Source organism: Schistocerca nitens, chromosome 3, assembly GCF_023898315.1.
Source record: "Schistocerca nitens isolate TAMUIC-IGC-003100 chromosome 3, iqSchNite1.1, whole genome shotgun sequence".
Classification (NCBI taxonomy): Eukaryota; Metazoa; Arthropoda; class Insecta; order Orthoptera; family Acrididae; genus Schistocerca; species Schistocerca nitens.
In genome coordinates this window covers 147465560-147479420 of record NC_064616.1, presented here as the reverse complement: position 1 = coordinate 147479420, position 13861 = coordinate 147465560, and positions in this window count along the sequence as shown.

Below are 13861 nucleotides of genomic sequence, written 5' to 3'. Positions count from 1 at the left end.
CTATATAGCTATTTCTGTAAATTTTTCCTCTGAGTTCTAATCACATAATAATCAGTTTCACATTCAACATCGAATAATTTTAAAAGAACGAATGTTGGTCTTAAATTTTCATTAACTGTTTGAGGAACAACATGAAGTAATAAACTAATTCTTTTTCATCACTTTCATTTATTATTTCTGAAGCAATATTAACTGTTTCTCTTAAATTTCCTATTTGTTTCTCCCCTTTAATTTGATTATTTCTTCATTTTTTGTATTTATTTTTTATAGTAGTTCTATGCAATAATTTTTGTGTCGAATTTGATCTTTATAAAACTTTTTTACTTCTTTTCTAATATTATATTCTCCATGTTTTCTTATTGAAGGTAAAACTTCATGAGTAACCCATCTTTTAAATTGTTTGGCTTCTCCTTTTTTTGAAGATAATATTAAAGAATAGAGACCAGATTCATTGATAAACACTGTATTTTTTGTGTATTTAATGGGTGCTATGCGATAGCACTACTTGTTCTAATATATTTTCTAATGTAATTCGTTCATCAACATCAAAATTTACTCTGATAACTTGTTGCGGATTAATGTATTCTAAAATCTCAGCAACATCTTTTGCTTTAAACCATGGATTATTATTTTCGACAATAATTATGATAACTTGCTTATTGTTGTATGTAAGCTTGTTGTTGAATAGATCTACAATCGACTCCATGTATTAAGAAGAAATTTTATTAGTTTTGCAAAAAATAAACAGTAGCTGAAATCTATAGTTTATATTCGCCATATTTTTCTAACTCATCTTTTAAATTGTTTTGCAGTTGGTAATTTCGAACTCGTAACTACATGATTCATTGATAAAAATTGTTACTTTTTTTATTTTTACAAATCTAATAAAAATTATTTCTTATAAATGGCAAACCTAAATGAAGTGGAATCTGGAGCAGACGAAACTTATGAACTAATTGAGGAATCTCAAGACATTGATTGTGCTATATGTTTAAGTGACGAAAATCATCAATTTGTCAAAACAAACTTCAATCAGATTTTTCATAAAGATTGTAGTGACAAGTGGTTAAAGGAACCAGAACTTGTCCATTTTTTAGAACGGTTATTAAAAACAGAGCACCAGCAAGAGCTGATGCAGCTGACTTTACTACTATGATGATGGATGACATTCTTGATTATACAGCAGATAATATATTTGAAGCAACATATTTTCAGATGGATGATGGGTCTGATTATGATGATGATAATTACATATATTAAATTGCAAAAACTAGAAAAAATTACTTTTTCACAGATCTAATAAATATTTTTCTACATAAATGGATTAGGTTCAACAGCAGTCTTCTGTGAAAACCAAATTTTTCAAATACTGTAATACTGAGAAGTCAACTGATAATTTTACTTCACAGAAATACACAGAAGGTTGTTATAGAACTATGTGTAGACTATGTATAAATAAATACCATGTAAAAAATTACAATGAAAGTCGAATTCCTTGCATATGTGGAAAAAGTGTTGCTAAATATTATTACAAAGAACATTTACATTGGATTACAAGCGAAGAACATTCGAAAATATTATTACTGATGAATAACGAACAAGCTGTCACTGATCAAGCTTCCGCATCTACAAAGAAATGTAAAGCATGTCTAGACATTGAAGATTTAAGTTGTTTTTATATAAATCCTTCACATAAAGATAACTATAACAATAAATATAGGAAGTGTACTTTAGATTGTATGAAGAATAAGAAAGCTAAAGCAGCTGAAACTAAAGAAGTGCCAGCTGAACTGACGTAGGACTGCGACCAATGCAAGCATCTTGAACTTAATGATTAATTATCTATTAAATAATAATCCTTATCCATCAATTTAAGAATCCTTCAATTTGTGAAAAAACTATTTTTGAAAATTTAATGATTTTTTCCCCTTTAAATAGAAGGAGCAAAATGGAAAGATACGCAGTTGCTCAACTTTATGAACAATTGGGGCAATTCACCATTGCTAAAATACGTGATTATTGCAAAAGAAATAATTTACAACGATATAGCAAATTAAGAAAAGTTGACCTAATTACATTTATTATTAGGCATTCTACACCTAACATGAGGGACAATCTTTGGAAGCAATGACCCTATCATAAATTTGAAAACGATAATGTTTTCCAAACTAAAGAAAATAAACCATTGAAAAGAATATTTCCATTTTCTATAGATGTGCTTGCCAAAACTAAAAAAGATAACCCCATTGAAAAGACTTTTTCCATTTTCTACAGATGTGTGTGCGAAACAAGAAACTAAAGAAAATAAACCATTGAATAAATTATTTCGTATATAGGCCTATTTACTTTGAGTGACACTGCTTGCATATTTATGTTCAAGTTCCATTAAATTAAAGAATATCTAAATGTAGATCATTATGTATTTTTGTTGTTTCTTACTGATCTTCAAATTACATAAATATTAAATGGACATCACACAAACCCTAGATAGTAATATTTAGGCGTCGGTCATGCCTGCCTTGCGTAATAAACAATACAGTATTTTCGCATTTCTTGCTTAATTGTGGATAGCCATAGACAATAAGTTCATTTTCTGAATAATTTTTGCACTGCTTAGAGAATGTTTGATGAGGGATGAGTGTGTTGCTTGAAGATGTGAGGCTTAGGTAGTTGATGCAATTTAGGTTGTGTAACAGCACTCAAGTAGGTTGGAGGCTGCCCTTTCTTCTTTCATGAAGATAACATAAACAACTGTCTTTGAATATCTAAAGTAAAGTTTTGCTTTTTTGCTCCTGTGTCATTGTGCTATTATAATTGTCACAACGTCACAGAACCCAGTGTTCTTCCTCAAGAGGTAACGGATTAGGGAAGTAAATAATGATGACACATTAACTTCTTTAAGTAAGGGAGTCTCCAAGCAAATCTGTACATGTGTGGATAGATTGGCACAACAGAGAATTAGGTCTGGGACTTTACGAAAGCACATGAGATGCTTGGTACAGTGAATTTTCTGCATAATCATGTAACACCTCAACTGTCACATGATCCTAGCAGAAAATTAGTTGTTTGAGGGGAATGTTATGCAAGGTGCCGGTCGCCTTATATGTTGTAATTATTAATTAAAAGTCAACATTTATGTTAATTAATGCAGATATTTTATATCAAGAGAGATCGGTGGTTAGGGTTGATGCAGGCTAGATTCTCCCAAACACAAATAAATAATATATGCTGGAAAAATTAAAATAGCAACAAAGAGGAGGGAGCATTCCTAAGCGCTGTGGGTAGCAAAGAAGACTCCTCACTGAGTTTGACCATGAGAGCCAGACCAGAGTGAGGTTACAGTTACAGTTCAGGGACCGTGAAGCTGTTGGCCATTTCAAGCTAAAGTAAGCCCATGAAACGATGCCATTAGTCGACTGTTTGAGCATGTGTTTGCGTGAATCTTTCTAGAAACATCTCAAAGGTTCTGGAAACACTGTGTAGGCTGCCAAGCATTTCACGTTGTACAAGAGTGGGAGGAAATTGTTTCGAATAGAGCTGTGATTGACTGTGACCAAAATGCACACTGGAGTAACGGAGACTTGGCAGCAAGCATGCAGTCCAGTCTAGCAAAAGGGAGGCGAACAGGACAGTCATTGAGCAAGGCTGCTCTGAGACATTGCTGGCATCGTGTCCAGCGACTAGTCTCTGTCTTACTTAGTACATTGCTGATAGCACTACTTAAAGTACGACTGGTTTGTTTCTCTGTGAGAGAGGATCAGATTGCTACTTCATTGTGGTGCTGTTAGTATTGAGAAGTGCACATTTACGCTTGTGCACTAGATACTCATTTCTGCTCCTGACCAATGTAGGCAAGCAGAATGCAGAGTCTCATAAACGATTGCAATAACTGCGTACCTTCAGCCATAGCAGAGTTTGGACCCAATAATACATCCACTGTGTATGGCACCGCCAGTCTTCTACAACACAGAAGATCCACACTTTGCTGATAACTTGGGTGATATTTGTTCATCGAGCTAATGTAGGGAACAGTAAAGTTAAATACGTGCACTTCCACTAGTTTGTTTTGAAGACTACATGTGACATAAATTTAAAACTATGCTGGCACCAGCCTCATGCATACAGATATTATAGTTATTCAGTGTAACTTTAAAGTAAATATATTTAATTGTAAATATGTATTAATTGACTTTATTGCAGATGTAATGATCTTATATTTTTAACTGAGTGTGGTTGTATGTGTTAAAGGTTTTGTTTCTGTTTCTTTTATTTGTTTATTTTCTGACTGTGTATGTTGCACCCTGTATCTGAAAAACTGTTAAATGAATGTTATTTGATGGGATGTTTTGTAATTGTCTCTGGATTCAGCTCAAAACACTTCCCAACCTGTTTCCTCCCATTTCACACAGGTGTTCAACTAGTGGGATATCTGGCGAACTTGCTGGCCAGAGCAAAGAGCATGCATCACAAAGAGCATGTTGCATCACAGCAGCCACATGTGGAAATGCACTGTGCTACTGAAAAAAGCACATCACTGTCCTGTCAAAGAAATGGCAGTAACATGGGGAGAACAATCCATGCAATGTAGTGGGCACTGGTTACTTTATCCAAAATATGTGACAGCAAGCTGTACCTGATGCGCCCCCCCCCCCCCCCCCCCCAATGACTGGGGTCGGATCTGTGTGTCATAGGTCAGTGCACTCCAGAACATGTCCCTCATCAGGTGTATACCATACATATGTATGTCCATCACTGGCATACAGACAGAACATACACTCATCACTGAACATAATAGAGCAAATAGAGCACCATCCTACTCTCCAGTCGATCTTTCATGACACCAGAATAGCTGTGCTTGGCACTGTCATGGGGTCAATGGTAGCTCAGCTGGAGGCACATCTGATCTTAGTTGTGTTCCAAGCAGATGGTTCCCAATGGTCTTAGGTGATACAGCAGGTGCTATTTGTTCCTTAGATGATGTTCAGTCAGACATGGCCACCCTCACAGTGCATCAATTTTCACACGCGTCTCTACCAGATGGATGTCCAGAATCTCATTTATGGGTATCGGTGTGCTGCACCGACCATTGCTGGAAGCAACAATACACCACCAATACACAGTGCCCAACATATCCAGCAGTTCATCGGTGTGTCCATCCAGCTTCCCGACAATGTGAGTCTGTTCAAATGGCTGGAGTTGTTCAACAGGAGTGCCTTATCATTGGCGGGGCATAGTTGCACCCTATAATGAATGCTGCAAACATTGTTCATCTCTAAATTCAGCAAAGTTACTGGCTGCAGAGTCAAAACAGATGGGCCTCCTGAGCACCATGTGATCGCCGATAGCCACAGCAAATGAATCATTAATGTTGCAACCTATCAGTATTCACATATTATACCCATGTGCCACTGAACGCAGTTCTTGAAGGTGTTACATTTTTCTTCCTGCAGTGTAGTTAAAGCAAGAAAAACTGTATGACTTGAGAGTATGCAGTGAAAGGATAGTTTTAACATTTTTCATCTTTATAGGAGTATTAATGTCACCAAATGTGAAAATTTTCTGGCTCTCAAATGTAATTAAGTACCTTAACAAGTTATCTATATGTTGAACAAAACCTTCGGTACAAATTTTGAAGGCACAATACATGGATGCTACAACAGTCTTTCTTTCAGGGAAGTGCACAACAACAATTTCAATGCTTGAAGATTTACTCTCTTAACTGCATAAACATTTCAAAACATCAACATTGTCTTGCTCAAAAAATTGTACATACAAACATATGAAACAATATTTAGAAGACAATACATAGTGCCTTTTACTTTATCTATAAAAAAAAAAAAAAATGAAATGATCGAGTGGCATTGTTGTCTGGGAGGCTCCAGCTGGGGAAGTTTGGTTGCTGGGTTGCAAGTCTTATTTCAGGTGCTGCCACACTGCATAACTTGCAAGTCAGTGATGATGAAATGATGATGAGGACAGCACAACACCCAGTCCATGAGCGAAGAAAATCTCCAACACGGCTGGGTATCAAACCTGGGCCCGCTGCATGGTAGGGAAACATGTTACCACTCAGCTAAGCAGGTGGACTGCTTTATCTGTTGTTATAATTGCATAAGCTTCCATGGAAAGAGTCAGTTAACATGAAAGTTTTCTGAGTATGGAACAGGGACATATCGTAAACAACTGTGACTGATGAATCCAACGTTTTGGCTATAGTTACAGTGGCCTTCCTCTGGGTTTTCTGGTGTTTTTCATTGTCCAGAGTCACTTATGTTTTGTGATGACTACTCTAAGTATTACATTAAGTTATAATTTTAAAAAGTTGATAAAAATGGAATCATGAGCCCCGTGTAGAGCCTTGAAGCTCTCAGAAGTAGACCAGCAGATGATCCCACTGCTGGAAAGCACCAGTTCGACTCCTGGCATCATCAGGCCTGGGTGCAGACAGTAGTTCCACAATTATCAAGGTGGCGTCTAGTGGTAACTACTAGATGATCCATTTCAGGTCATCGACAGGTGTGGAGTACCTCTTGTAGATGGCTTCAGGTGGTGACAGACCATGCATAGTTGAAACAAGCATTATTTATGCCAGATCAGTCCACCACAGTTTTGCCAAGTCATCATGTCCTCGTCACATGAAACAATAATGTAATCCGATGTCGACCATGGACAGGCTGAAATCCAGGTAATCATGGCTACAGTCTGCTTCTGTATTTCTGCAGTATCAGCTCTGTTACCACACTGGCAGCGAATCTTGCTGCACCGGCAGAGCCTCCTTGTAGCTTCTTGCGAAAGCACAGCCTGCTAGCTTCTGCTTTCTTCCTTTCGCTAATGCCTACTGCATCAGCTCATGGCGACATTTTTGTGCTGACCCAGCCATGGGTTTTTGCCCAACAAGCAAAGGAAGTCATGGTGCAAGCTGCCTTCCTTCTTTGTTAAATCTAGTCCACAGGGATGACAGGCTGTAATACTCTGAAAATAACTTGCAAACACCTGTTACCTTTCAATATATATGTACCCTATGTTTGGGCTTTTCTTACATAAATTCAGCCTGAGCCACCACGTTCACTGTTGGCATAAGTAACTAAAAATCACTTTTTAATGGGGACCCATTAATTTGAAATTTGGTGGGGGTGTTCAGGGGGGTGAGCAGTTTTCTACCTTAGATAGGTATACGCTGGAGATACAAAGTCAAAAGCAAGCCTATTCCTTAGATTGAAACACTTATTGCCACAACTCTGCAGTGGTGATCACTACTATATTCCTGCACATGCTGAAACATTTGCTCTGCACTAATATGTCCATTCTATGTTGCTATTAACTCAACAAGCTTCCCTCATGTCCCACTCATAGACATTCCTACACTGAATCATCATGTAACAGTATAGAGATCAACCTTATGAAATAATACTGCAAACTCTTTCCTCCAATTTATCTGGTGGTTTCGTCAATCACTGTTTTGGTACATCCCTCGGTATCCCATGGTACTTTGTCTTTGCAACAGAGGTCTGCCATATGCCTTCCCAGGAAATCCACCCCTGAAACTGTTCTGATGTATAACCAACATAGTATACTATCAGTACCCCCTAAGGTAGTCTGATTTACTTCCTCTAGTCCAACACTAATTACAGATTGAGTCCTTTCTGCAGTGTTATGTTTTCTCATACCTTTTGGTACCTTATCATGCAAATTGAGCCATCGTGAATTTGGTCGCAGTTCAGTCAGTTCTTCCTTAGAGAACACAAACCTTACAGCCATGCATCACCACAACAGTTTCGCCCATGTAGGACAATTTTCTTGTGAGTTCTACCATGCATTGTTCATGGAAAACTTCAGTATGATGTTTTCTTTTATGCCTTGTCCCCTTTTGAGGCAGTGCTTTCATCACCAGTGGCGGCAGATCTGGTGCATCTCTTAAAGGTTTCTGGACTACCTCTTTAACCACAACATTTGCAACATAATTTATGTCATCAAAAATCACAGTGTCTACAGCAGAACTGTCATTTGCGACTACTCTCTGCATTACACAAGAATGATTGATACATATCCCTATACATGTCCATACAGGAATATACCTGCCATAAACTCCACTGACTGCATATAACACACTTCGACTTCTAATCGATTAGAAACCATTGCATCTAAATCAGTATCATCCATATTGTTATTCACACACTCATTCACCTCAGCACAGCACACATTTACTTCATCTGGCACTACAGCTAATTTAGATTCTGAATTCACATTATTTTCAAGTTTTACAATCTTACTACCTCCCAATGTTAACTTCTTTCTCTTGACTGTCTGTTTTTGCATAAGTACTACCCTTATTAAATTTCCCCCTTTCAATACGCTTGAACCAACCTCCTCATTACACTACATTACATTAATATTTGTTCCATGGATCATGAATACGACCTTTCATAATGTAGTGGAATGTGGCAGCTTAACAGAAGCCTTCTTTACACTATTCTATTTTTACAGTTACTTGTTCATATCTAACAATTCATCTATCAAGTGGAAGAATTGTCATTCAGAAATTCTTTTAATTTGCTTTTAAATGCTGGTTGGCTATCTGCCAGACTTTTTATGCCATTTGGCAAATGACCTAAGAATTTTGTGGCAGCATAATTCACCTCTTTCTGTGCCAAAGTCAGATTTAACCCAGAATAGTGAAGATCATTGTTTCTTCCAGTGTTGTAGCTATGCACTTTGCTGTTATTTTTGATTTGGTGAAGTGAATATGTACTGTGAAGGTACTGTGTATGGCCTACATTCCTTAAATAAATGTCGGCAAGGTGATCTTTGGTGGCCTCCAGCTATTATTCTGATTACATGCTTTTGTCAAATGAATACTTGTTCCCTTAATGATGAATTGCCCCAAAATGTGATGTCATATGAAAGCAGTGAATGAAAATAGGCATATTAGGCTAATTTACTGATATGTTTATCATCAAAATTTGCAATAAACTTAATAGCATAAGTAGCTCAATTTAATTATTTCAGTAGATCATCAAAGGGTTTCTTTCAATTCAATTTCTCATCAATGCACACACCCAGAAATTTTGAATATTCTGGCTTATCAACAGACTTCTATTCAAAGTCTATATTTATCAATGGTGTTATGCTATTTACTATAAAGAACTGTACATATTCTATTTTCTCAAAACTTAGTGAGAATCCACTTGCAGAGAACTACTTAACAATTTTCTGAAAGACATAATTCACAGTTTTTTCAGCTAATTCTTGTTTTTTGGGTGTGATTACTATACTTGTATCATCAGCAAAAAGAGATAGCTTTTCATCTGCATGAATATACACTCCTGGAAATGGAAAAAAGAACACATTGACACCGGTGTGTCAGACCCACCATACTTGCTCCGGACACTGCGAGAGGGCTGTACAAGCAATGATCACACGCACGGCACAGCGGACACACCAGGAACCGCGGTGTTGGCCGTCGAATGGCGCTAGTTGCGCAGCATTTGTGCACCGCCGCCGTCAGTGTCAGCCAGTTTGCCGTGGCATACGGAGCTCCATCGCAGTCTTTAACACTGGTAGCATGCCGCGACAGCGTGGACGTGAACCGTATGTGCAGTTGACGGACTTTGAGCGAGGGCGTATAGTGGGCATGCGGGAGGCCGGGTGGACGTACCGCCGAATTGCTCAACACGTGGGGCGTGAGGTCTCCACAGTACATCGATGTTGTCGCCAGTGGTCGGCGGAAGGTGCACGTGCCCGTCGCCCTGGGACCGGACCGCAGCGACGCACGGATGCACGCCAAGACCGTAGGATCCTACGCAGTGCCGTAGGGGACCGCACCGCCACTTCCCAGCAAATTAGGGACACTATTGCTCCTGGGGTATCGGCGAGGACCATTCGCAACCGTCTCCATGAAGCTGGCCTACGGTCCCGCACACCGTTAGGCCGTCTTCCGCTCACGCCCCAACATCGTGCAGCCCGCCTCCAGTGGTGTCGCGACAGGCGTGAATGGAGAGACGAATGGAGACGTGTCGTCTTCAGCGATGAGAGTCGCTTCTGCCTTGGTGCCAATGATGGTCGTATGCGTGTTTGGCGCCGTGCAGGTGAGCGCCACAATCAGGACTGCATACGACCGAGGCACACAGGGCCAACACCCGGCATCATGGTGTGGGGAGCGATCTCCTACACTGGCCGTACACCACTGGTGATCGTCGAGGGGACACTGAATAGTGCACGGTACATCCAAACCGTCATCGAACCCATCGTTCTACCATTCCTAGACCGGCAAGGGAACTTGCTGTTCCAACAGGACAATGCACGTCCGCATGTATCCCGTGCCACCCAACGTGCTCTAGAAGGTGTAAGTCAACTACCCTGGCCAGCAAGATCTCCGGATCTGTCCCCCATTGAGCATGTTTGGGACTGGATGAAGCGTCGTCTCACGCGGTCTGCACGTCCAGCACGAACGCTGGTCCAACTGAGGCGCCAGGTGGAAATGGCATGGCAAGCCGTTCCACAGGACTACATCCAGCATCTCTACGATCGTCTCCATGGGAGAATAGCAGCCTGAATTGCTGCGAAAGGTGGATATACACTGTACTAGTGCCGACATTGTGCATGCTCTGTTGCCTGTCTCTATGTGCCTGTGGTTCTGTCAGTGTGATCATGTGATGTATCTGACCCCAGGAATGTGTCAATAAAGTTTCCCCTTCCTGGGACAATGAATTCACGGTGTTCTTATTTCAATTTCCAGGAGTGTAGAATGACAAGTCATTAATATATATTAAGAACAATAAGGGACCCAAGATTGAACCTTGTGGGACACCATTCTTCATACTTCTCCAGTTAGAGGACTCTGCTTGTTTTTGCAGACTATCTGCACTGTTAATTTCAACCTTCTGCATTCTTCCAGGTAAATATGAAATAAACTGTTTGTGCACTGTCCCACTCAAACCACAATACTTATCTAGAAGAATTCCATGATTCAGAGAGTCAAAAGCCTTTGAGGGATCACAAAATATCCCAGTGGGTGATGCTCAGTTATTCAGAGCATTTAATATTTGATCAATGAAAGCATATATAGCATTTTCTGTTGAAAAGGCTTTCTGGAAACCAATTTGACATTTTGTTAGTACTTCATTTTTACAAATATGTGAAGACACTCTTGAATACATTACTTTTTCGTGAATTTTGGATAAAGCTGTCAGGAGAAAGATTGGGTGGTAGCTGTTAGCATCAAACCTATCTCCTTTCAACAACAGCATATTTCAGTCTATGTGGAAAAATGCCCTGTTGCAGTGAGCTACCATCTATGTGGCTGAGAATCCTACTTATATGTTGGTAACAAGATTTTAGTACTCTGTTGGAAATGCCATCAGTTCAGTGTGAGCTTTTACTTTTGAGTGAATTTATTATTTTCAAATTTCAGTAAGAGAGCTGGCTTGAATTTCAGTTTTATCAAGTTACATAGCCCTCGATGCCATGGTTTTGTGTATCATCCTCATGTCATAGCCATTAGCTCCAAAAATGGACCTGAGGTTCTGCAGTTCAGCTTGCAGCTTGTGTTCATCACTGATCCTGTAGGCTCTCTTAGTTAAGGTTTGCAGGGCTGAATTCTTTTCCATAGTATGGTGGTAGGAGGATGCATGCAGGTACCTGTCCATGTTGGTGGGCTTCCTATAAACTCTGTGTCCAAGCTTTCCCTCTGGCTTGCAGTAAACTTCCACATCGAGAAAAGGCAATACCCCATTCTTTTCTATCTCCACGGTAAAGTGAATTTTGCTGTGCTGCTGGTTGAGCTGTTTGTGAAAGTTCTGAAGCTCTTCTCCTCCATATGGCCAGATAACAACAGGGAAATGCAGAATGAAGCACAGAACACCGTCATGCTACCATATGTACAAGGGGTTACTGAATGTCTGGGCAAAATTCTCCATCAGGCAGGCATTAAGCTGATTTTTCATAGCAACAACAAAATAAGACATTCTGGGCTCAACAAAAGATACAATTGATAAGTTTCATGCCACCGGAGTTTATGAAATTGAGTGCGAATGTCGACTGGTGTATGTAGGTGAGACTGGGCATCCAATAAGCACAAGGTTAACTGAACACAAGAGATATATCTGCCTCAAACAATACAACAAATCAGCGGTGGCAGAACATCAGGAACAGTGCAGGATAAAGATCGAATTTCAAGAGGCGAAACAGCCGTTTAGTTTGAGGAGGAAGATTAGAGAGGCTATATAAATAGCCAAGTGACCCAACAATATGAATAGAGAAGACGGGTACCGACTTCCAGTGTCTTGGCTGCCAGCTGTGACAGCTTTGTGGAAGGACAGCTCTCACAGAACAACAGGCGCGCAGTAGGCCACAGCGGTGGAGGGTACACAGAGCACTGACACGGCCTAGTCGATACTAGGCAGTTAGTAAACAATGCTTAGCTGTAGTCGCCGCTCAGTCTCCTATTCGCTGATTTCCACTAATGGCAAGCAGTAAAGGAAACTCCAATGGAAAACACCCATTTCTGACAATGACAACACGCAATGCAAAGACCAATAAAATGAACTCCTAATACCATTCCTCCTCACCCTCACGTCCAATGACAGCACTCCTCCATAGTATATAAGTATCCAAAAAAGTGTTCATTCAGCAGTTAGCAATACACCCTGAGGAAGTTCCCTTGCAACAATCGCCAAAATGTTGGAATTTTACAGATGACAATGCAGCCTGAAACCTAGAAGAATTTTATTGACTGTGACAAAGGCCGCGGAAGCCTACATTTACATAGGTCTGTCATACAGCGGCCTCATTCATTGGCAGCCTGCCTCCCGTGCTTAACCATTCTCACTTCATTATTTTTCTGTATCCTATCTTTGAAACTCTCAACAGAATTAACTAGGCCAACGGCAATTGAACTTAGGGCGGGGTCAGCTAAACTGGACAAGGGTCTGTCCTCTTTTACGGCATTTAACTTCCTATGGAGGCCTGCATTATCTCCTCTCAACTGAACTATTTGTTTGATCAAAGATTCAGTCATTTCCTGCATGCTAAAAGCCTGTGTTTCTGAACCTGGTATTATGCAATCTTTTGTGTTAGCAGAAGAGCCATCACACTGTGTTACAAGTGGAGGCCGAAATGCATGCATTTTAGCTCACGCAGGCTGGCTTGAAGAGGAAAGAACTATACTGACGTGAGGTCTGGAACATGACAAGAAATAAGAATTCAGAAAGCGGACGTAATTAGTTTGATACTTAACTTTAATCCATTAATGATGAACGTCACTCTTGACAGTACAAGATTCACAATATTATCTGTTCAGAATACATTCTTGAAGTAATTATAGTAACTGAATATGGCGCATTGCTTGGTCGTAGCAAATGACATAGCTGAAGGCTATACTAAACTGTCGTCTCTGCAAATGAGAGCGTATGTAGACAGTGAACCATTGCTAGCAAAGTCGGCTGTACAACTGGGGCGAGTGCTACGGAGTCTCTCTAGACTAGACCTGCCATGTGGCGGCACTCGGTCTGCAATCACTGATAGTGGCGACACGTGGGTCCGACATATACTACCGCGGCCGATTTAAAGGCTACCACCTAGCAAGTGTGGTGTCTGGCGGTGACACCACACAATCAGGGGGATATTGGATGTATATGGAGAAGGGCAGCATGAATGGTCACAGGTTTGTTTCATCTGTGGGAGATTGCCACAGAGATATCGAAGAAATTGAACTGGCAGTCTCTTGAAGATAGACATTAACTGTCCCAAAAAGGCCTACAACCGAAGTTTCAAGAACCAGCTTTAAATGATGACTAAAAATATACTACAGCCCCTATGTATCACTCACATAGGGGTTGTGAGGATAAGAGTAGAATAATTACAG